This window comes from Cyanistes caeruleus, chromosome 3, assembly GCF_971803275.1.
Source record: "Cyanistes caeruleus chromosome 3, bCyaCae1.hap1.1, whole genome shotgun sequence".
In the NCBI taxonomy this organism is placed as follows: domain Eukaryota; kingdom Metazoa; phylum Chordata; class Aves; order Passeriformes; family Paridae; genus Cyanistes; species Cyanistes caeruleus.
Genome location: NC_141703.1, coordinates 25,039,132 through 25,061,955, shown reverse-complemented (window position 1 = coordinate 25,061,955; position 22,824 = coordinate 25,039,132). Strand labels below are relative to the sequence as shown.

The 22,824-nt window shown below is 40.7% G+C and overlaps 1 long non-coding RNA gene across 1 annotated transcript; it reads right to left on the bottom strand.

The window, feature by feature from the left end:
• Positions 1–354: 354 nt before the first annotated feature.
• Positions 355–1,749, bottom strand: LOC147654018 (uncharacterized). The gene is made up of 3 exons (XR_015285403.1): positions 1,536–1,749; positions 1,158–1,216; positions 355–573 (listed from the first exon to the last, which is right to left on the bottom strand). It is a non-coding gene; the product is annotated as an uncharacterized LOC147654018 (long non-coding RNA).
• Between the last annotated feature and the right edge of the window lie 21,075 nt (positions 1,750–22,824).

The window sequence follows — 22,824 nt, the reverse complement described above, 5'->3', positions numbered from 1 at the left end:
AGGTTTTGAAACAGCTGATACGATTAATTCTGGTTTTAAGACGCAGTGCAGGACACACAAGGTTATTTTTTTCCCTATAACATCCTTCCTGTTTCTATGGGACAAGCCATCCAACTTTATAGCATAATTTTCTCATAGGAATATTTAATAAATGTTTATTTAATACTTTTAGAGCTCCAGAAGACAGAAAATAAAGATGGACAGTGTTCTTCTGTTTGCTTTCCACTGATGATTTATTATATTAACACATTCACAGACAATGACTATGTGATGCCCTATTATAAAGGTGGTTGATGACATATTTTCTTTGAGATTTCTTCAGAAATACAGGTAACACGAAAGCTCTTGGCTCATTATGGTTTATTTCAGCTTATCATAGGAAGATATCTTTTCAGTGGTGTCATTGAATTGGAGGTCTTTGGGGACAACTACAGCTCACTTTTCTGAGATTACAGTCTCCTTAGCCACAAGATAAATCCAACTCAGCCCAGTGGGACTGAATGAACCTGGTGAACAGTTTTGTTTGCAGAGCATGGGCACCTCCTCTCCAGAGATACTGCAGGAGAAGGGAACCTAGCATGGAGAGAGGGAAAGGTGCTTTTGACCATCATTGCTTCAAGTCTGTATTGCCACAAGGGTATTTTCAGTTCAGGACTGTAAATCAACATTTTAGTTTTAGCATCAGGCCTCTTTATTGACTTGACTTTGTTTTGTCAACCTGACATATTATCTAAGAAATCCAGCCCATCTACACAGCCTATTTGTGCCGATTTAGCCACCCTGGAGGTAAACAATCCCAGGAGACTCAGGAGGTCTGAGAATGCCCAAAGGCTGAGGGTGAGAGTCTCATGGTTTCCCTGCTGTCCCCTGGGAGTGGGCTCAGCTGAGCCTGAAGGACTTCCAGCACCACAGAGGAGTGACCAAAAGCCTTGCAACCCTCACCTGTTGGAGCTCTGCACCATGGGAAACGCTTTGTACACTGAAATCCTAAGGCCTGCAGGTGCTTTTCACACCAGTTTCTCTTCTAAATAACTTCTCTCAAATTAACCTGTCCTGTAGAATGTTCTGGTATCAAAGAATAAGGCATGCTTCCCCTCTGGAAGGCTTTTTGACACATTATCTCTGCAACACTCAAGAGTGAATATTAAGCTCAGCACCTTCTGGCCTTGAACACCTTCCACATCTCCGACATCCAAGGGTATCACTGAACAGGTTCCTGGTTGTGCAACAGAAAGGAGACAAAAGGAGTAGCTATTGGTTTCTAGCTCAATAATGGGATTTGGCACAATTTGCAAGGATTGAAAACCACAGAGCACTGCTGTTTGACAGTGCACGTTGCCTAATTTATTTATATCTTATTTCAAACAAAGACAAGTAAACATGCACTGTACGCCAGAGCACAGTGGAACTAAAGGCACAATAGATGCAGGAGTGTATAATAAATACTCCATTAAGGAGAAAAAACAAAAAAAGCCCCATGTTAAAATAATGTTCAAACAGCCTACTCAAGCATTCAGTGATCAGAAAATACACACCATAGGGCTGTTTGTACAGTCGGCAGAAGGTGCTGTCCAGAAATTCAGCAGCTACAGCTGCAGCTCCATAGGTTTCCCCGGACACCTCTCCTGCCAGGACGGATGGGTGCAGAAGGAGATCACTCAGATGTCCTCCAGCACAGGTGATGCTGTGTGGGCAGGCTCCCCAATCCCTCTGCACACACTGAGCCCAGCACAGAGCTGCTGTCGGCCGGGGGCAGCTGCACTAGGGCAGTACATGATTCTGCTGCATCCAGGTGAGATCAAAGGTTACAGATGAGGTCCTTAAAATAGAATTAGACACAGTCTTTTCATGTGACAGAACATGATGTCTTTGAGACTTAATAGACCTGTTTTTCCTTTGTTTCTTTTCTTTTTATTTTTTTTTTCTTGAGTTAACCTTTTCTGTCAAGGGAATCATGTTAAGAAAAAAGAGAGTGAACACCTGCTTTTGAGGGGAAAGGAGGAGCAAGTTCAAGTAATATGGGCTTTGAGATGATAGTTTATATCAGCTGAAAATTAGAACTGTGAGATATTCATCCATTGCATTTTTTCCTGCTTTCAATGTGACTGAGACGGTCATCATTCCAGCTGGAATTATTTAATCAGAAGTCATATCCTAATGCATCAAGAATGAATCATTTATCTAATTATCTGTATTTGTCTCTGTTCCCATCCAGTTTTGCATATTGAAAAAGATAAGTAACAAGCATGATCTATTTTTTCTCCCATTTGCACTTTTAAATATTAGCTTTTAATAAGAATTCATAGGAAAAAAAAACATGGCAACTAAAAATGTTGAGCATAGTGCTGTTCTTTGCTTTTACACAATTTAAAATAATACACTGCTTCTGATTTGCATTCTATATCTCGTTGCTTCAACTAGATTTTTCTAAAGAGAAAAAGTTAACACAAAAAGCACTGGGGCAAGAACATCTGGAATTAAACATAGAAAACCCCTCCCTTCTCTAAAGTAAAATGAACTAGCTCTGTGCCAAAGTTTTGATCAGAAGAAAAAAATTAGGCAAGGCTCCTATTTGGCATTCCAGACTAACCCTGACAAGGAAAATTTTAAAAAGTTAAGAAATGGTAATAAAAGCAGGATGAAGGGATCAGGTGGGATAAAAAGATAGCTGAGAAATAGGCACTAAAAGAGAAAAAGCCATAGATTGGAAGTTGGGGATACAGAATTGGATTCCAGAATGAGAAATAAGCAATTACAGGGATCCAGGAGATGAACAACATTGATTTAGACACTGGACTGTGGGTCTTTAATGTCCATGGCCTCCTTCTTTGAGAACAAAAGCAGAGAAAGCAAAAGAACAACCTTTAAAAATGCATTTTGATGCTCAGGGAGCATTTTAATCCTCAGTGGAGGATGGAGCAATTTAACAAAGGACGAGGACCTGTGCTCGGAGGCTCCTGAGGGACAAAGTGCCTCGGGGTCAAGACCTTGCGGGCTCTCTGTTCTCACCTACTGTCGCTGTGTCACACTGGCTGGAGCAGAGTCCCAGGCTGAGCACAGAGTGGTCAGGGTCATGGTATGCAAATTTTTTACTATTTTACTCAAAAATTGCCATTTTTGTACTCGTGTCCTTAGCAAAACGCTCAGGTGTGGATTTGTACGAGCGAAATTCGCTGAAGCCAGCGGTCCCCAGCTCCCGCCGGCACCCGCTCCCAGCCGGGGCAGGGGGGTTCCCAAATTCCCGGAGTTTCCTGGTGCGCCTCCCGTTCTGCGATGTGCGGCACCGCTGGAGCGGCCCCGAGCCTGCCCTGCTCCGCATCCCTCAGCCCGCATCCCTCTTCCCACAGCCCGGCTGCTTTTCCAGAGGGATCTGGCGACATCTGGTGGCATCGGGAGGGACGCCCGGGCTGGCAGGAGCGGGCGAGGGATGGCCCGGGAGATGCGGGATGTCCGGGAGATGCGGGATGGCCCGGGAGATGCGGGATGTCTGGGAGATGCGGGATGGGCCGGGAGATGCGGGATGGCCCCGGAGATGCGGGATAGCCCGGGAGATGCGGGATGTCCGGGAGATGCGGGATGGCCCGGGAGATGCGGGATGTCCGGGAGATGCGGGATGGGCCGGGGAGATGCGGGATGTCCGGGAGATGCGGGATGTCCGGGAGATGGGGGATGGCCCGGGAGATGCGGGATGTCCGGGAGATGGGGGATGGTCCGGGAGATGCGGGATGGGTCGGGAGATGCGGGATGGGTCGGGAGATGCGGGATGGGTCGGGAGATGCGGGGTGAGCCGGGGAGATGCGGGGTGAGCCGGGGAGATGCGGGATGGGTCGGGAGATGCAGGATGGGCCGGGGAGATGCGGGATGGCCCGGGAGATGCAGGATGGCCCGGGAGATGCGGGATGTCCGGGAGATGCGGGATGGGCCGGGAGATGCGGGATGGCCCGGGAGATGCGGGATGGCCCCGGAGATGCGGGATGTCCGGGAGATGCGGGATGGCCCGGGAGATGCGGGGTGAGCCGGGGAGATGCGGGATGGCCCAGGAGATGCGGGGTGAGCCGGGGAGATGTGGGATGTCCGGGAGATGCGGGGTGAGCCGGGGAGATGCGGGATGGCCCGGGAGATGCGGGATGGCCCGGGAGATGCAGGATGGCCCGGGAGATGCAGGATGGCCCGGGAGATGCGGGATGTCCGGGAGATGCAGGATGGCCCGGGAGATGCGGGATGTCTGGGAGATGCGGAATGTCCGGGACAGGAGGTACCGCCTCAGCCCTACCCCAGCCACCAATCACCCCCACAGTGAATCGAGAAGGTGAAAGCAAACCTCGTGGGCTGAGACAGGAGCAGTTTTAATAACGGAAGTATTATTGTAATAACATTCATTATTATATTATTATTATTATTATTATTATTATTATTATTATTATTATTATTATTATTATTATTATTATTATTATTATTATAACGAAAATAATAATGGTAATTAAAAGGAGAGAGAGGAATAAAACCCGAGACAGACAAGTGATGCACAGTGCAATTGCTCTCCACCTGCTGACTGATATCCAGCCCATCCCTGAGTAGCGATCGGTGGCTCCCAACCTGCTCCCCACTCCATTTAACACTGAGCATGACATTCTCTGGTATGGAAAAACATTTTCATCAGTTGGGTCAGCCCCCTGGCCATGCTCCCTCACACTTTCTTGTGCACCTACTTCTTGGCAGAGCATGAGACACTGAAAAGACCCTGACCTAGGGCAAACACTTCTCAGCAACAACCAAAACATCAATGTGTTATGAATATTAACCTCATACTGAATCCAAAACACAGCACTGTACCAGCTCCTGAGGAAAAAAAAATATTTACTGTATGACAGCCAAAACCATGACATATGCTGAGATGAAAAAGTATCCTTGCCCTAATTAGTACACGGTGGCTCCAAGCAAGTTCAGCATCCTAGGGAACTCTAAAGGTAAAAGAAAAGATAAGAACAATCTTACTGTCAGGGTGGTTGAAACTAGATGATCCTTTAGGTCATTCCATTCTATCATCCAATATCTACTGTCTTTGCAGTATTTGTTCTTGTAATGCAGCCTCAGCAAATCAGAGGTCTGAACCCAGGTATGAGCTCCAAACTCTCTTAACAGGCTGTGTCTCATCATGTCAAGATACAGAACATCTTTCAGTGTAGAAAGAACACACCTTAAAAAATACTCACGATTTTACTGGAAATGTAAATCACACAGAAACTAGTTGTTTAAGTATATTTCAAATACAGCAAGCTTGCAAGAGTTTAAGACTTTCATGGAAACATCATTCTGCTTCCAAAAGAAAGCAAAAGAGGCATCCTGAAGGAACAGCTATTAGTCAGTTTCCAGGTTGGTGCTTTCAGCATACTTTTTTACAGTTTAAATGCTGTGCCTGACTGATTCTCATGCTGCAAAGGAAACCCCAGAGAAAATTTATGAGTTTTACTATTTTAACCAATGAAATTCATAGAATTTTTGTGCCAGATTCTAGGTTACATCTAGTTTTCCCAGAGAAGTTGTAGATGTCCCATTCCTGGAAGTGTTCCAGGTCAGGTTGGATAAGTCTCTGAGCAAACTGGTATAGTGAAAGGTGAAGGTCCCTGTCCATTGTAGGGGGGTTGAAATAAGATAATCTTTAAGGTCCTGCCAACCCAAACCATTCTACGATTCCACCATATCAGTACATTGACTGCTATGAAATCATAAACCTTTTCCCCAAAAAACTGATAGCTATTGGAGGTCACTAAGAATACCTGTGCACACATCTTTCAAACATGAACTTGTCTGGTGAATCCTTCCTCATCTGGATTCATCACATGGGTCAGCTGACCTTCCAAGCTCATATTGCGGAAAATGGAAATTTTAAGCAAACAAGTTTCTCGGTTCTGCCTCCTGTTAGAAGCACTGCCAGAATCCCCACACAGCAAAAGTTAGGAGCCTTTAGAGAACTTTCAGAAGAGCTGTAGTTACTTAACAATAACTCATATCCACACATTTCTTAGATTTGAACATCATAAATATTCCACTAAACCTCTAGACACCTGGATCCTATAACTGAACGTCATGTCCATAGAACAGCTAAAAATCTCGAGGTTATGAGCTCATGCTCATAATCAATTGAGCATTTTAAAGTTACCCTACCTGGTAGATTCAGCACCTCCACTTGAAACTGGAACCATCACATGCAAATGTAGAGAAGAGGAAGTACAATTACTATATAAATGGAGTTTGAATTTGGCTTGAGAAGTGCCCTGAGGAATTGACTGTAACATGGTTAAGCTCAAGGACAAATTCTTTGCCTGAGTGGTGCAAAGCTCTTCTAAGCTGGAAAAAAAAATAAAGATTAGGCCCTTTGCTTCTCTGAATTGTAGGAGAGGGGATTCTTGTTCAGGGCAGTTTAGGACTTACTTGAAATAGGTATTCCCAGAGAATTAATTTGTTTATGTTTCCTCCATATATCAACGTATCAAATATGTATTGCTTTCCAGGTATCACAGACATTACAGAGAGGGAAGTAGAGTTGGAAACTTGGCTATGACAGAATTGATGTGTTTCCACTTTTCAGAGAAGGCAACAGTGATTCAGCCCTAGATAATCACTGAAGCCTTGACTCCAGCATGCTGTGAATAATCCACAGTTAGAAATCAAGGAGTACGGAATGCTTTTCTCTATAGTGATAGGTGCGTTTCTAAGAGTGAGGGTGAAGGAGAGAACATGACAAGGACTCTCTTGCATCTCAGTGAGTCTTGACTGTTGGAGTGGCCTATTGACACTGCTGGCAGCTGATACAGACTGAAGTACGTTGTGAGCCACTCCGTCTTGCCTGACGGGGACTTCAGCTCTACTCAGCACTGCTAAGGCAGCAGCAAGAGTGTGATGTCTAGTTTTGGTCACAGCACTTCAAGAAAGATGGGAGCCAAATGGAGAGAGTCCAGAGAGGCAATAAGAATGAAGTGTAGAAAACATAACCTGAGGTAACAATTTTCCCTAGAAAAGAGAAAACAAAATACACAGTCCATGAACTATCCTCAAAAATGTAAACAGGTAGTGCAAACAGAGAATACATCCTTTGGGGTAGGAAAAGAAGTAAGGGATTAAAACTGAATCAAGGGTACACTACATTTTCCTCAGGGTACAGTGCAGCTACACCTCCTGGTTTTAGTTGGACATGAACCATTGCACTGCTCAAATATAATCTCAATATTTAATCCTTATTTATCCTATGTGCATTTTTCTCTACTGCCTTGGAAAAGTAATCCATATAGTTAAAATACTTCTAACAAGATCAGGTATTTTCTGTATACCTCAGTTTACAACATTCCTATCTACTTCACACAGTTGTGAGACCTACTCAAACACCTGCTAAGCTATTTGAAAAGTGCAAATGTGAATAGCATTATTTTATTAATACATAATGATATTGTGTATATTTATTAATAGCATATCTCAATATATGTTTAATAGTGGCTTTTTATACATTATTTACAGAACCAATAAAAAATGAGGCCCCAAACTGTGACCCTGCTTTCACCAGAATTTTTTCAGTCTGGCATCTTTTAGTCATCTATAATTACACAAAGCTGGCAAAAAGGTTGTTGGGATTGTATTCGAATAACCGAGGAAAGAGACGGGGTCAGTAGAGTCATGCAGTCATCTTAACAGACCAGCATCAATAACCTATTTTTCCGAAAGAGAAATGTAGTCAATAAAACATAAAAGAATAGCATTTTAAAAATTTAAAAGCTTTTCCAAATGCAGAAAGTCCATATTATGACAGCAACTGGCAACTCCAGGATGCACATTACCAAAGTATGAAAGCACTGATGAGGTGACTGAAGTCATTCTGCCTTTAGTCTTGTGTCTCCCAGCATATCCAAGGCACACATTAATGGCTTAATGTGTTACTGCCTAATTAAATGATTGAATGCCTTGCATGTAAAAGACAATCTGTTAAGTGGTAGGTTCTGGCACACCTTGCCCTGAAAATACATTAAAAGCACTTGCCATCTGAAAAGGAAAGAGATGGGGGCATAAACATTTGGGTTCACACTACACAAAATGAATCCAATAAAAAGTGTCAAAATTTAATGACAATGACTGTGAGTGCACAAAATCATGAACCTGTTTTCAATCTGCCAGAAGGGAATGAGGAAACAAAAAAGAAAAAAGCCTGGATTCATATATAGACCAGGTGGCAAATGCCTTCTAAATCTCTTGCATGCAGCATCTGTGATGTTCTGTGGAAAAACATGCCAACACAGAGGTAAAATCTAACCTTTGTGCCAGGCATTTCAATGTGCATATTTTCACTAGTAAAATCATTGCTGTTTGTGGTTTGACTACACCTGCTACACAAAACATCAAAAATGCACTATAGTTATATCTTAGTGAAATTGTTTTGCACTTTAAGGGTGGATTATAATCTAGAGATTGCTAAAGGTTAAGGAAACTGCATTAGATCCCCTTTTAAGTCCAGAAACTATACCACAAAAGATTACTGACTAAGAGGTATTGCTTAAGACTGGGCTTAATCACAAAGAAAAAGGACTAAATGGTCCAGTTCATCACCTAGTTCTCCTAACGTCCACAATTCTTGTATTTCAGTGGCAAAACCAAAATAGGATTGCTTAAAGCAGAGCACAACCCTAACTCTTGCCAGCTGAACAGAAAACCACTCAGTCACTGTCTTCGCCCCATTGGAAACTTCAAAAAACTACATGCAGTGCTAAAAAAGAAGTTAGAGAAACCCTTGAACCTGATCCACCAAAAGTCACAGAAACACAGCCAGTAGCAAATATTTTTCTTCGAAGCAGAGCTGAAAAGAGACAGTGCCCAAGGTAACAGCACATGTGTTTAGGACAGACACTTAAAGCATATGTAGACTTTGTTTTAGAGGTTTTTCTAAAGACATGAGCTGGAAGATGACAATGACTTTAGGCAGAAAATGCTGTAACAACCACCTGAGGTCCCTGGTCTCCATTCAATTGGCCATGTACAGCTGTGCATGTCCCAGAAGCCAGGAGGTTGAGCAGCAGGCTGCCAGGCAGCAGCACTGCAAAGAAAAGTGCATTTCTGTCAGCATGAAGCTGAGCTACACAGCCAAAAATTGCCTTCTGGTCTACTCTGCTTTTAAAGACAAGGCACTTCTGCCTACCAGGACATAGCAAACTCCCAGTTTGGCTGTAAGAAACAGGGTGCCTCAGCTCAGTTGCACCCTCAGGCAGAGGGAGCTCAAGTGTGTCACGCCTCAAAAGCTCCTGACTGGAAATAGGCCTGAAACAGGACACCCTTCTTTCTGTCTAAGCCCACTTCACTTACAAAGCTAACATCGTGCATTCTTGTTTTATTTTGTAGAATAACTCATTACAGAAGATGGGTTGTTGCTCAATGAGCAGAGGAGCATTGCAAATTCTTAAGCCCAAAATGTAGCCACTGCCACACAGACACCCACGTCCCAGCACCCCATAACATCATAGAAAAGCTTGGGTTGGAAGGGATCTCACAAGTCATTGATTTCCAGACCCTCTGCCTTCAACCAGGCCAGGTTACCCAAAGCCCCATCCAGCCTGGCCTTGAACACCTACAAGGATGGGGCATCCACGACAGTACCTCAAATGTCATATTTTATGTGTTTAATGTGAAGAAACACATATATTGAAGATTCTGTAGCTGTAGATTTCTCTTTAAAGCCCTGACTTTAACACATAAAAGGTACTTTCAAACCGCTTCAGTTATGACTGCTATGAACTATAGCCTAAAGTTTCACTCTGAGCAGTGAGGGCCAGGAATATGTGCTATGTTTTACTGCTGAAAGGCATGTTATCATCTGAGCATGACAGGAATGCCTAACATGAATCACCTTCACTGATTATGATCATCAGTAAAAGCTGCTAAATTTGGCAAGTGTGAGTCATTTTGGAGGCTAGATATATGTAAAGAATTGATTGTCAGTCTTTGTATTCTCCTTGAGTTTAAAATATTGAAACAATGGTCTCCTCTCCCAGTGAGCTGCTGAGTTTACAGGGAAAGTAAAATATATGGGCTGACCTGAGATGGTCACATTTTCATGATGGGAAATAAGAATGGGAGAAATTTAAAGGAAGTAGAGTTTTTTTTATTTCCCTGGTTCCTTTTTTTAAAATCAGATATCTCCAAAGCATTCAAGATAGATTTTTGTCTGGTCTGTTTTCAAAACCCTAGACTGCATTATCTTTACCCAAAGCAGTCACATGTGCTGGTATGTGCTTATATTTACTATAAGAAAATATTGCAGTTTGTCTAACTTGAAGTTTGTTGCAGTTTAAATTCACAATTTCTTATCCTGTCAGTACAGCACATAGAAAATAGTTTCTCCTGGTTTTGCAACTTTCTCATCTATTTGATGACCCATTCCCCTTTCCATTTGTTGTAGATTAAATAATTCCAAATTATTCAACATTTAGTCATAAAAGTTAATTCTGTCATTACCAGGCTCATGTTTTTTCTGTGAACTTAAGTTTTGAGGCCTCCCTAGCAGTTTATCAAGCATTTCAGCAGAGACTTCCTCATACCAGGTAGAGCAAATGACTGCTTCACAGTATGCAAATAATTCCCATGACTTTCTCTTTCCACTAGATATCTATGCTGTGGCTCAGCAGAATCAGTATTATCTTCTAGTACATTTTACCATGCTTCTCATCCTTACTGAGGTAAGGATGTTGTTTTGAAATGTGGGGTTTTACCACTTTCCATCCCTGCCTTCCTCTGATACCCTGTATTTTGTGACACCAAAGTTCATCCTGTTTATGGTTTCCTTTGGGGTTTTTTTGTGCAGAGTACTTTTCCAATTCATTAAAATACTTTTGAATTGACACTGTCCTTCCTTATTCTGAGCATTCTTTCCAGCTTCACACTGCTTGCAAACACTACCATACCACTTCCATCAGAATTGAAAATCCTGCATGGTGCCAGCCCAGAGATGTCGTGAATACAAAGGTTATTTGTAAGTTAATGTAAGTTTTGCCAGCAAGTTAGTAGTTGGAGAATTAAAATGTCCTTATGCTTTCTCATAGACATTAAGAAAGTAGGGCCTTTGGCTTTGGTCATCCAAGGTCAGAATCATGATTCATTCACCCACAAGGTTCTACAATGTTCCTACTTGCAATTTGATATTTGTTCAGCTCATCAGATTTCAGTTATTCTTGTAAGGACTGCAGAACTAGTCCTTATGCTGGCTACGATTGGCTGTGGATTGGCTCCTTTTTCACTGATTCACCCAAACAGTCGACTATTTTTCAGTATCATTAAAAATATAATCTCCTTAGCTGACCTCCAACAGGAAACAAAAACAGAGGTCTGTTTCCATGAAAGCAGCTCTAAGACACTCCATCATACTCAGGCCTCTCATTGGTTTAGTACCACTAAGCTTTGTCCCTGGCATAATATTTAAACTAGATGACTGGGCAACAGGCCCTTTAGAACTGCAAGTCAACCTTAATAAACTTAGACTAGTGACACAAAACAAATTGAGTCTGACTGCTGTAATGCATGCTGTTGGCATAATTTGGTTTAGGGAAATCAGAAGTCTAGCAGATTGGTCAAGGTCACTGCTATGATGATGTTCCCTTCCTTCATGCCCCTGCTGTTTAAGGGATGCATGCTGAGATAATGAATCAGATTAAGTGTCTTGATGACACTTTTGATTATGCTCCTTCCTCAGAAAGGTCATCAGATTTTGGCTGGTAGTTGGCAATCAGCTTTGGAAAGGCAGCAAATTTCAGAGACACAAGCTGTCCCTTTTTGGTAGTGCAATGACCTAACAACAGCAACATGAACACTTGGGGCCGGAAGGTTTGATTATCGTAATTCAGTCCTACCAGGACCTTTCCAGTGCCTGCAGCTTGCAGGGGGTTCAGAAACAGGTATGTGCACTGGAGTAAGCATCGCAGCCTTACTCCAGTAATTCCAGAACTATAATTTCCTATGGCAATAACTTTCACCTCAGTCAATGGAGTGGCAGAGTTTGGGAAGCAAAATCCTACAGTAGAAAGCTGTCCTTGTTCCCACATATTCCTCTGTTATGTCTCAGGACCAGGTACTGGGACCCAGGATGTGGCAGAAGTCCAGCCACTTGATTCAGGAGGGTCATGGTGAGGAGGTGCTGCCACCCGTTCGCACAGCTCCTCGGAGCCGCTGCCAGCTGAAGCAGCACAGCTCCACAGTCTCTGCCACCTCGGCAGCCGCAGTGTCACAGTGAGCTGTGTGTCCTGTGGCACAGGTAATGCATGTGCCACAGGGCACACAGTGAAACAGCCCACTGGTTCAGGGTGCAGCCGGTGCGATGAGTGAATGCAGCCATTGCTAGAAAAGACGCCTCGTGTTTGGGTACTGTTTCGCTCCAAGCAACATCTTCAACATCTCATCACTAGATGGCGGCGACCTTCACAAATTTCTAATCAATGAGAGCTTTATTCTCAAAAGTGCTTGCCAAATCCTTGCCTTGTCTCTTTCAAAACCACTAGAACCTCTTTCTCTTCTACGTAACAGTTTTCTGCAGAATGCCTTTGCAAACTATAAAGTTTTCTAGAACAGGTATTCTGAAAAATAAAAGTATGTTTCACTAAAACTGCCTTAAAACCTATCTGGCTGAACAGAGAAAAAACATCCTGCTCTGAGCTTACATTTGATTTCTGTTTTTATGCCCAAGTCTGTATGGAGAGAATGCTTGTTGTCAAGCATTATAGATCAATCACTTATGCAGTTCACCTATGTTATTTTCATGGGACTATCCCATCAGAGAAAATTCTGTGAAGTCATCCCTTTTCATTTAAGTTACCATTAATTTTTCTAGATGTTTGCAAAAGTCATTCACTCAATGTACAGGGAAAAAAAGAACACAAAACACAAAGAAAGGACACTTATATAGCAGGTCTTCCCCATCTCCTCAGAAAGTCCTTTGGCCCTGTCTAGCAGACTTGCCAAGTGCCACACACCTTGGCCCAGTTTCACATTCCCTCCTGCCCTCTCTTGCAAGTCGTGGGAGTATTGTCATTTATCTCCTGCAGCAAAAGCCTGCATTGCTGCAGGTATTTCACTATCTACCAGTCAGAGGTATGTCACACATGGGAGCCTGGGGCTGAGAAGCAGCTCCAGTACCACAGAAGAGCAGAATCTGATGCCCCCCAGCACACACGGTCTGAAGTACCTATCTGGAAGATGCATGCATCCCAGTTGCAGGCTGTACCACAAGTCTTCCATCCCATCATCTGACCTAACACAGAAAAGGCATATCCAGTTCATGAGCAAGCAGTCATGAGCCTCAGGAACTGAGTAGCAACTGCTAGGCACTTTGTCTTCTTCATTGCTGTGCCAAAGCTGGGGCACAGTGACACAGAACAAATCTCAATTTGTATTTGTTTTCAACAATATAGTTTCACAAGAGAACATCAGTACTTTCAAGAATGAAGACTAGGAACTGTTGAAAAAAATATCTGTTCAAGATATATTTATTAGGAGCAGCCCAAAGTAAATAGATTTGAGTTTATCAGAAGTATTTCAGTTTCTCAAGTTATCATTAAATCAGAACAAACCCTATCAGACAATTGGAGGTTCAAGGTTTTGTCCCAATAATTCTGACCTGATCCTAATTGCCAAGAGTCACTTGTCTCAAAACCAAAATTCCACAAGTGGTGATAGTCAGAAATTGTGAGAATCTTAAGTCACGTAAAGTTCTGCTCCCAAACACAACCAGAAAGAAGCACAGCCGTGCTGAATATACATTTCAACACAGATTATATCCAAGTATAACCTGAGTGCTTTTGAAATTAACGTTATACTCTTAACCTTATGATGTTATCAAGTACATATACTAAAACTGGAACAATACAGAGAATATTAACAGAATATTAGAATATTTTCTACCTGAAAGGAATTTATAGCCAGGTGGGGATTGGCCTCTTCTAAGCAACCAGTGACAGGATAAGAAGACATAGTTTCAAACTGGGCCAGGGGTGGTTGAGATTGGACATCAGGAAGAATTTGTCCACAAAAAGGGTTGTTAAACATCAGAAGGGACTGTCCAGGGAGGTGATGAAGTCGCCATCCCTGGTGGTGTTTAGGAAGCAACAGGAGATGGCACTTAGTGCCATGGTCTAGTTGACAAGGTGGTGAGTGCTCAAGGTGTTGGACTCAATAATCTTACAGCTTGTTTCCAACCTAGTAATTCTGTGATTTGGTGTAATTATTACACACCCAAAAATAATCTAAAACTATTATCTTTTTGTATCAGACCACAAGGCTTCAAAGTTTCCCTGACTTCCTCACTTACTTAAATTCCTAAAGCTCAATTCTGAAAAAGATACTGACATAACCCAGCCAAAAGCACCAAGGTCTGATTGACATACCAGCCTCAGCCAAGGATAACAGTGTTCCAATTTCTAGTGCTGTCTCATAAATTAAATGGATGCCATGCCCACAGTGATAAAATTGATGACTCAAAGATTGAGTCAAATACAGTACTTCTATGGCTTTTCAGAAAAGGTAGCTCTCCAGTCAAATCAAAATCAGATGGCAACATGGGAGATGGAAAACTCTTCTGCAAGAGTCAACTCCCATTGCTTTTCTAACCAGCTGTCAAGTGATCTTCTGGTGAAACAGTCTTAACCAGGTTAAATCTCCCCTTTCTTTACACCTACAATGTCCCACAACATTCCCTGGAAAAATGAAGCAAACCAAATGCCTGGTTTTCAAGTAAGACTGTAAAATTCAAAACACTTGGTAATCTTTTTGTAAAAGCTTTTCCTTGAGTTTCTCTCACAGAACTTTATTCTCCTTCTGTTAGTTCCAATATCTCAGTTTCCAGATACTTTAATACATTTAAAGCTCAGCTCTTCTGAGTTGAAGTTACAGTATCACCAATATATTTCTCAATTCTATTTCATAGGAAATTTGTATTTGTTTTCAACAATATAGTTTCACAAGAGAACATCAGTACTTTCAAGAATGAAGACTAGGAACTGTTGAAAAAAATTTCTGCTTAAACAAAAGTAACTAGGACAACAAAACATTGAGAAAAGAAATCTTGATTAAATGAATTTCCTTTACACAATTTTTTGTTGAAAACTGAAATATCAATCTTTGGGTGGATTATTCATTGTCTAGTCAAAGTACCTGTGTGGTTTTAGCCTCCAATCTGTAACTGCAACTTAATGTACATTACAATCTGTCATGATTTATGGCTCTGGTCTTGAGAAAGAAACTCCATGATGTATCAGAATATTAACTCAGCCAGTGGGAAATAACAACACCAGGAAATAATGGAGGATATACTGGAACTACTGTGAGGAGCTATGAGGCATAGTATAGGATTTTTGAACACACATTTTCCAGCATTCAGTTTTAAATTTTCTCATGGAAGATGTCCTCTTGCTACCTTCACTGTTGCTATAAGAGACATAAGATCACAATTGCCTCAAACACTGCCAAGGCCACAGGAAAGAAATTACCATAAGATAAGCCTTCATAGCCAGAACTTGAGATAAGAAATAGCTGGGACATAAACTTGAGACAAAAAAAAAATCACTGAGACATGAACTTCTATTTGCTTTGAATAAACTGTTTTGGTGCCACTGCAAATTCAAGATGTTTATTTTCATCTGTTGTCGTCATAACACTTGAAGTCACCAAGAATACCCAGTTCTCATGATGAAGTTAAAATAAAACCAGATAATCTGTTCTTATTACATCAATTATATACTGTAATATATATATATTATACATGTACATATACATACATATATATATATATATAATACCATATGTTTTTTCCAAATAGATGCTGACATCCCATACCTTGTAATTGACAATGACTTATTCAAAAATTTTACCAGGGACATGATGTGAAATAAAAAATCCAGTTACTTTAACAGCAAATGAAACCTGTGCTGAAAAGCTCCTTTGGGCAGTAATATGAGATTTTAGTTCATTTCTTTGGCAAAATAAAATAAAGACCAGGGAAAAGTGGGGGATTGAAAAGAATCCACTGGTAAGCCCACAGTTTAAAAAAAAAAAAAAATAAACAAAATAAGTAAGTCTCCAGAACTCTCAACTTTTGATTTGTATGAAAAATCTTGAAATATTTTTTTTAATATGTGCATAGAGAAAGCTTCTAGAACATAATTGCAAATGTGACACAATATTCCCCATTTCCTCCTCCTGTTACTCATTTAATATTCAGCTTTAAAAAAAAAAGACAGGAAAAAAGTTCAAAGGCCTTATAGTAAATTTCATCTATTTCTTTTTTTCCTGGATTTTTTAAAGTTGTGCCTATGCATACAGCTTTTATCATATACTTTTTTCTTGCTTTTAAAATGTCATGCTGGTCAAATGCACCAGAAATTAAAACCACATGAATATGCCTCAGATGTAGTTTGAATTTTGTTGTGCTGGAGCACTCAAAACTTTGCAAGTATGAAATTATAAAACTGAAGAACATAATTGTAATATGTTTTCATGTCACTCCATGAAAGCCTACACTGGCATATCAAGACATATCTATCCTCTAGAAGTAACCATATTGAAGTATTAGAAAAACAAATGCAGGTTAACAAGTAATCAAGGACATGCATGATGCAGGGCACCGAGTTACTTCAGATTGTTAGGTCATGCAGGAAAACAGAAAGCGAGTCAGAAAAGCTTTCCACAATGCATCTGACATGTTTCTTCAGGAACATGTCCAAAATTCCTTAAAGTATACTTAGTCAGACCTAAGCATTTCTAGAGAACACAAATGGTTTAACAGAAAGACAATAGGTTTTAGCTTTGTATGTTTGAAGGCACATTTTTATCTCCATTATTTACTATTTCTGCAGTACTGGACTGCATCACTTTCATCCGTGTGCCCCTGACTGGGAGCTGCTTATCCCCATTTTTGCAAACCTCTAGCACAAAAGCAATCTTCTTCCCCGTTCCAACAAAACTGAAACCCAGGGACTTTGCCTAAATAGCATCTGGGAATCTGGCACTATGAATTGGAACAAGATCACTTTGGATGCTGGGGAAGAACAACTCCTAGGTCTAATCCCAGGATCTCCCTTCTGTGAGTGCTACATACAAGGCCTGAATCTGAGTCTGCTCCAACATAACACTGGATAACTGCTTTTGCATCAACAACTGCCTAGTATGAAGTTCCTGGGAAGGGTAAAGGAGATCTTATTCTCTCTTTTGACACCAGGTGGGATAGCTTCACAAGAACAGTTGTAACTATTCTAAATGCACTGACACATCATAAAAAAATTATTCTGTACATTTATAAGATAATCCATACAAGTGTTCAAAATAAAAACAAATCTGTTCATTAAAGTCTCACATAGGAGAACTTTCAGCCTAACCAATCCTTCTTGCTGTACCATTTTCTTAAGCATTTTGAAAACCAGACAGGCAATACAGTCTATATTACAGTAGGATTCCTTTGAGTCCTAGAACAGCATGAAATAGAAAACAGCTTTATGTATGATTCTAGGTTACTACCATTGCAATATTTACTACCCAGACTGTGAGCTCCAAGAAGTGATCTCTAACATGTCCTTGGTACACACCAAGGAAAAAAAAACAACTACAAAAAAAACACAAAAAAACCCCAAACAAACCAACCATAAATTGTTTAAAGTCCTGGGTTTGGAATATGTATTTTCCCACACAGGATAGCCTCTGGTACTCCAAGCACTTCTGGAACCAGTCTCTGAATATCATGACTGACTGTTTAGCTTACATTCCTGCAAATTTCAGGCACAGTAACTGAGTCAATGCAAACAAGCTGCATTCTCATCCCCTCAACTACTTTGCCCATCCAAAGGGTCACAGAGAGCCTGGTCTACCTTTGACAATTATATGGCATTTTCTCATTGTCTGCCAATTCCAGATCTAAAAATGTAGCCACCATCCATTTTCTGAGCATTTAAGGATGACCTCCTTCCACTAACAAGGATCAGCTAATCTCTCATTCCCATCGTACCGAACTGCTGGGAGCTTGCTCTTCTTGGACTCATTCTCAGCACCTGCTGCAGCCCAAGAACACTGTCCCTTCCTTCTCCTCACCTTTGGCAGTGCTAAGCAAGAAATAATCTGTCACTTGTAAAACAGAATACAGAAAAGTATGTGTTTTATGTAAATTTTAGGGAAAAGTCTTCAGAACTAATTGCTTGAAGTAACATGGAATGCTGATGGAATTAGATTGCTGTAGAGATTTTTTTTCTGTTCTGCAACAGGGAAAACCTTGAGTACCTGGGCTTAGTACAGTATTTTGCATATCAAATAGGTACCAAATTTCTAGCACTAAAACATCCTGCAGTCCAGACAAGCAGACATCTTTCCATGAAATATGAAATAAGAAACCAACTTAACCCGAGCTTCAGCTTTCTGAAGTCCCTCTTAACATAAAATATTGACAAATTTAGGGCATGCAAGTTCCTCTAAACATTTCACTGTGTGTGTTGTATACTAGATGTCTAATTTCTATAGCGCTAAAAAAGTTATCACATCATTCAGATTTTCATGAGTGGCAGGAAATGTCACCACTGCACCTGCAGCTGCATGCTGAGTGTAACCAGACTAAGAGCTCTGGGTTCCCATTGTTTGGTTTGGTCTTATCAGAGTGGGCACTTTCAGTAAGGATAAACAAAACAGCCATGTCACTGTTCTCACACTTTGTTGATCAATAGTTTTCTCTTGCTGCTTTGCAGCAATTATTCTCTTCGTGTCTCTCTGTCGCTCCCAGTATATTTTGGACGTCTCTAGCTAGTTATATCTCATTTTGTTCCTTCGGCATTTCTGATGTTATCTTTACTTGCTTATGCTATCCTTTTATAACCTCCTTTAAAATGAGAATCAGCCAGAATTGTGTGTTCTCTTCTATACGTCAGGGCAGAGTTTTCATTGTCTGAGTTCTTCAATGAATCTCCTTCTTTTTTGTCTCTCCATCTCTGCCCATCACGACCATTTTTTTTTTATTCTTTTGTGTATACCTATTCAGTTTTATCTGTGTTTTTTAGAAATCCTGTTTCTGCCACCATGTTCTAACTGCTTCCCTTTTACTCCAACTTCCTTTGTAACATCTTTCCTTTATCTTACTTGTTTTGTATTGGTGTACACAAAATATATTTGGAGTAAACTTGTTTTTTTTCTTTCAGCTAATCTTTTAATCATCTAAGTGTATTGAGCTTTTTAGGAGGGTTTTTTGCTTTCACTTTACTGAGCTCATGACAAAACCTGGACTGTTCATTTGCTTCACAGGTTGGAAATAATTTTTTTCGCCCCATCTTGCATCTCAGTTCACACTGCTAGGACAAACTGCTTCAACAGCTATTTTTCCAGCCACAGGTACTTAGATATTTCTAAATGCTGAGTGTATTACTTATCACTGCTGGATGAAATGCCATGCAGACTGTCACTTTTTTCTTGATGTTGTTGTGCAGGGGTTATAAATATGCACCCTGGTGGGGTGGTAAGATCAGAGGGTCCACATATGGCATTTTTTATGAATCATTTAAGTCATAAAGCCTCCTGCCTTCTGTTTGGAGGAAGGGCTCTCAGAGGAGCCCATGTCTGCTGGACAGTACTGAGAGCAGACAAAGAGACGCTAATGCGGTTCAAGAAAGGCCTGCCCTGTATCGTACCTTGAGCAGCTAAGTGCAAACCGATGTTTCTGGATTGTCCTTACCTGGAAAGGATGTGCCATTCAGGGAACCCAGACATTCAAAGGTTTCTTCAGATGTTGACCAGATACAGCTCTGGGTGATTCACTGCTGGATTCATTCACTGCTTATCCTTGTCTTGGAGTGGACACACAGCTGCAGTTGTGAACTTCCCATGCCAAGCAGCACTAACAGCTTCTGAATCTGCCTGTCCAACTCTGCCATTGCTTAGCAACCAACCTGCCCTCAAGAACAGTAGGAGCTGGGAGGACAGAGATAATTCCACTGCTACTAGAACTTATTTTTGCCAATAAAGTCTCTTCTTGCCTCCTAACTGTTCCTCTGTTCTTGTACCAAATATTCATATTGTCATCATTATCTGCCCCAGCACAAAAACACACACTTTAGTCAGAAGTTCTTTCTCTTGCAGACTGCTGAAGCTGATTCAAATGCTGCCAATGGCATAAATAGCACACTAGTCCATGTCAAAGTTTCCTATTATTTTAGAGCTTCTTTTGCATTCAAGAAGTCCTAGATGGTTTTGATTATGAAAGCATCTTCCTTCAGTGACTAATACTAATGCTAATACTAATGCTAATACTAATACTAATCCTAATACTAATCCTAATACTAATACTAATACTAATACTAATATTAATACTAATACTAACACTAATACTAATTACACGACCCCTGTACATACAGAGACAAGATATCTTGCTTTTCCTAACAAATTTACTGTTTTGTGTCACTTACTGGTATGTCATGTCATCTCTGCTGCTTGAGATATATCTCTTAGAGCCATCATAACTTGCTTTCCCTGTACATAATATTCCAGTGTCATTATGGGGCACAGTCATAGAAGTTGAAGGATGTTATGAAATGGTACAGGAAACAGTTTAAATGGGAATTTCCTCCTCTAGAAAGTCACACTTTTACACAAAGCCGGTAGAAGTACTCTGTACAGACACTGCAGAAAACTAATGACAAAATAAAACCATATGGATCAAGCTTTGAAGAGTAATCTTGAAAGGGTTGGGTTTTCAGAGAGGAAAGTAAGGTACATGTTATATGGAAATCAGATGTTTCAATTATTAGTTACAGTCACAAAATCTCAGTCAGTATTTTCATAATTTCAAGATTTTCCAGCTGCTTATTTGCACGTTTTTGGGGTTTTTTTCCCCCAGTTCATTTTAATACATGCTAACTAAAAAAAATAAAAAATCCTGTATGAGTCAGGAAACATAATTTCAATGAAAGTCTAAAAAAAAATCATCCAAAAAAATCCCACAGAGTAAGAGAACAAGGATTTTGAAACACTACTGCAGCTATCTCCACATCCATCTCCCTTTCCAGGAAAAGTAACAAAGTACGAGGCTCTTAAATGCAAAATTATATTCTTCCCTATAGCTTTTTATTTGCAGATAAGATAAGCATGTGGAATTTTTGATGGAGTTGTGAATGAAAGTGTCCAACCTAAGTCTCAACAGTTCTTAAAACGGGTGACTGATTTGTACCTGGCCAATTTTCAGAAAAAAACAAATTTTAAAACAAATACACTTCAGATGTAACACAGCAAATGGCTTTACTCAGCTCTCTGTAAGAATATTGTCTTAAAGTTTTCTAGCAGAGTATTAAATACAATGGTTTTGAGAAAAAGCAAGGTTTCATGCAAGTTATTGTTGTAAAACAGTAAAAAATTCTTGTGTACCTCACAATTTTCAAAGGACAAAAGTATTCCACCTTGGCAAGATGTGTACATGCTAGATAGCCTACCTAAAGTAATCCAACTCAGTGTAATTGTAATATGAAACACAATGAAATTGTAATATGAACACAATGAAAGAGTAGAGATGTGAAGTTCCAGTGACCTAGAGATGGTTACAGAAACAGGCAACCTGGGCTGTTTCTCACAATGCAGTCCATGGAGAAAAGCAGACAGCAACTTCACTAAATCTCAAGTATTTCAAGACTGTGAATAAAAGCATCACAACATAAACGAGGCTTTGATTATAGAGTGACTTAAGAATCTTTATAAATATTATATGTGGCTGAAGATTTTTTTTCAGGTTAACACTGAGACACATTCCACTGACTGCTGAAATAACCATAGCGCACGGTAATGTTCAATGACGTGTTTGAGAGCATTCTTAGAATGCAACACTAATTATACTTCACTGAATTCTTATTCCTTAATGATTGACCTGTAGCATTTTCTGGCAATGGGAAAGATTTAACACACCTGTCACTCAAAGATACAAGGACTTCCACACTTCCTGTGGATTTTAGTGTGCAGCCAAACATAATTCTGAAAATAAAGGTAATGACCACTTAAAAATTCTCCCCCAAATTCAGTGCAAGATATTTTGCATTTGCATTTCAAGCAGGCAGGTATTTAAGTATCTACGCACAGTTGCCCAATTTCATTTATGCCTACCAGCCTCTGCAATTAAAAGACTACCTGCAAGCAGGTATTTGTAAGACAAGGTTTTGAACATCAAGTAACTTGCCATATGATTTGGTATTGATTTGATCCCACTCTATTTGCAAATGAAGAAAAGCACTTGCTGAAAAGCATTTGCAAAAAGAAGCCAGAGTGCATAAAGCTGGAGTTAATTAGATCCTTATATTTGTCCACCCAAGACCTACTTCCCCGTTTTGAATACCTGCTCTCTGGAAAAAGCTAATTTCTCAAACAGGAAGTTTCACAGCTGCCTAAAACTCCACCTCCAGAAGAAAACACGTCTAAGGGGGCATGTGTAGGGCAAGGCAGTGCTTGCCCATCATCACCTGCCATGACAAACCTACTTTTTTTGTGTACCTCTGAGGTGGGTACATGCCTATCACTCACTTCAACCTCCTGAAGGTGCCAAGATGATGGCAGATGATGGCAGGTGGGCTGCTCCACTGATAAATAAGCACTAACAACACATAGGTGTGAAGAAGACTGAAAAATAGCACAGTTTGTAGCTAGCTGGCAAAGCCACGATGTGACAGGTCAGGAAGGAAGGTCCCAGTTAATTTGGGAAAGGCCAACAGCAGCAACTCCTATTAAGGGGTTCCCTGGCAGTGCTGGAGAAAAAAATGCTCCCTGAGAGAGACAGTTTCTAAATGAGGGTACAAGGGTAAACGT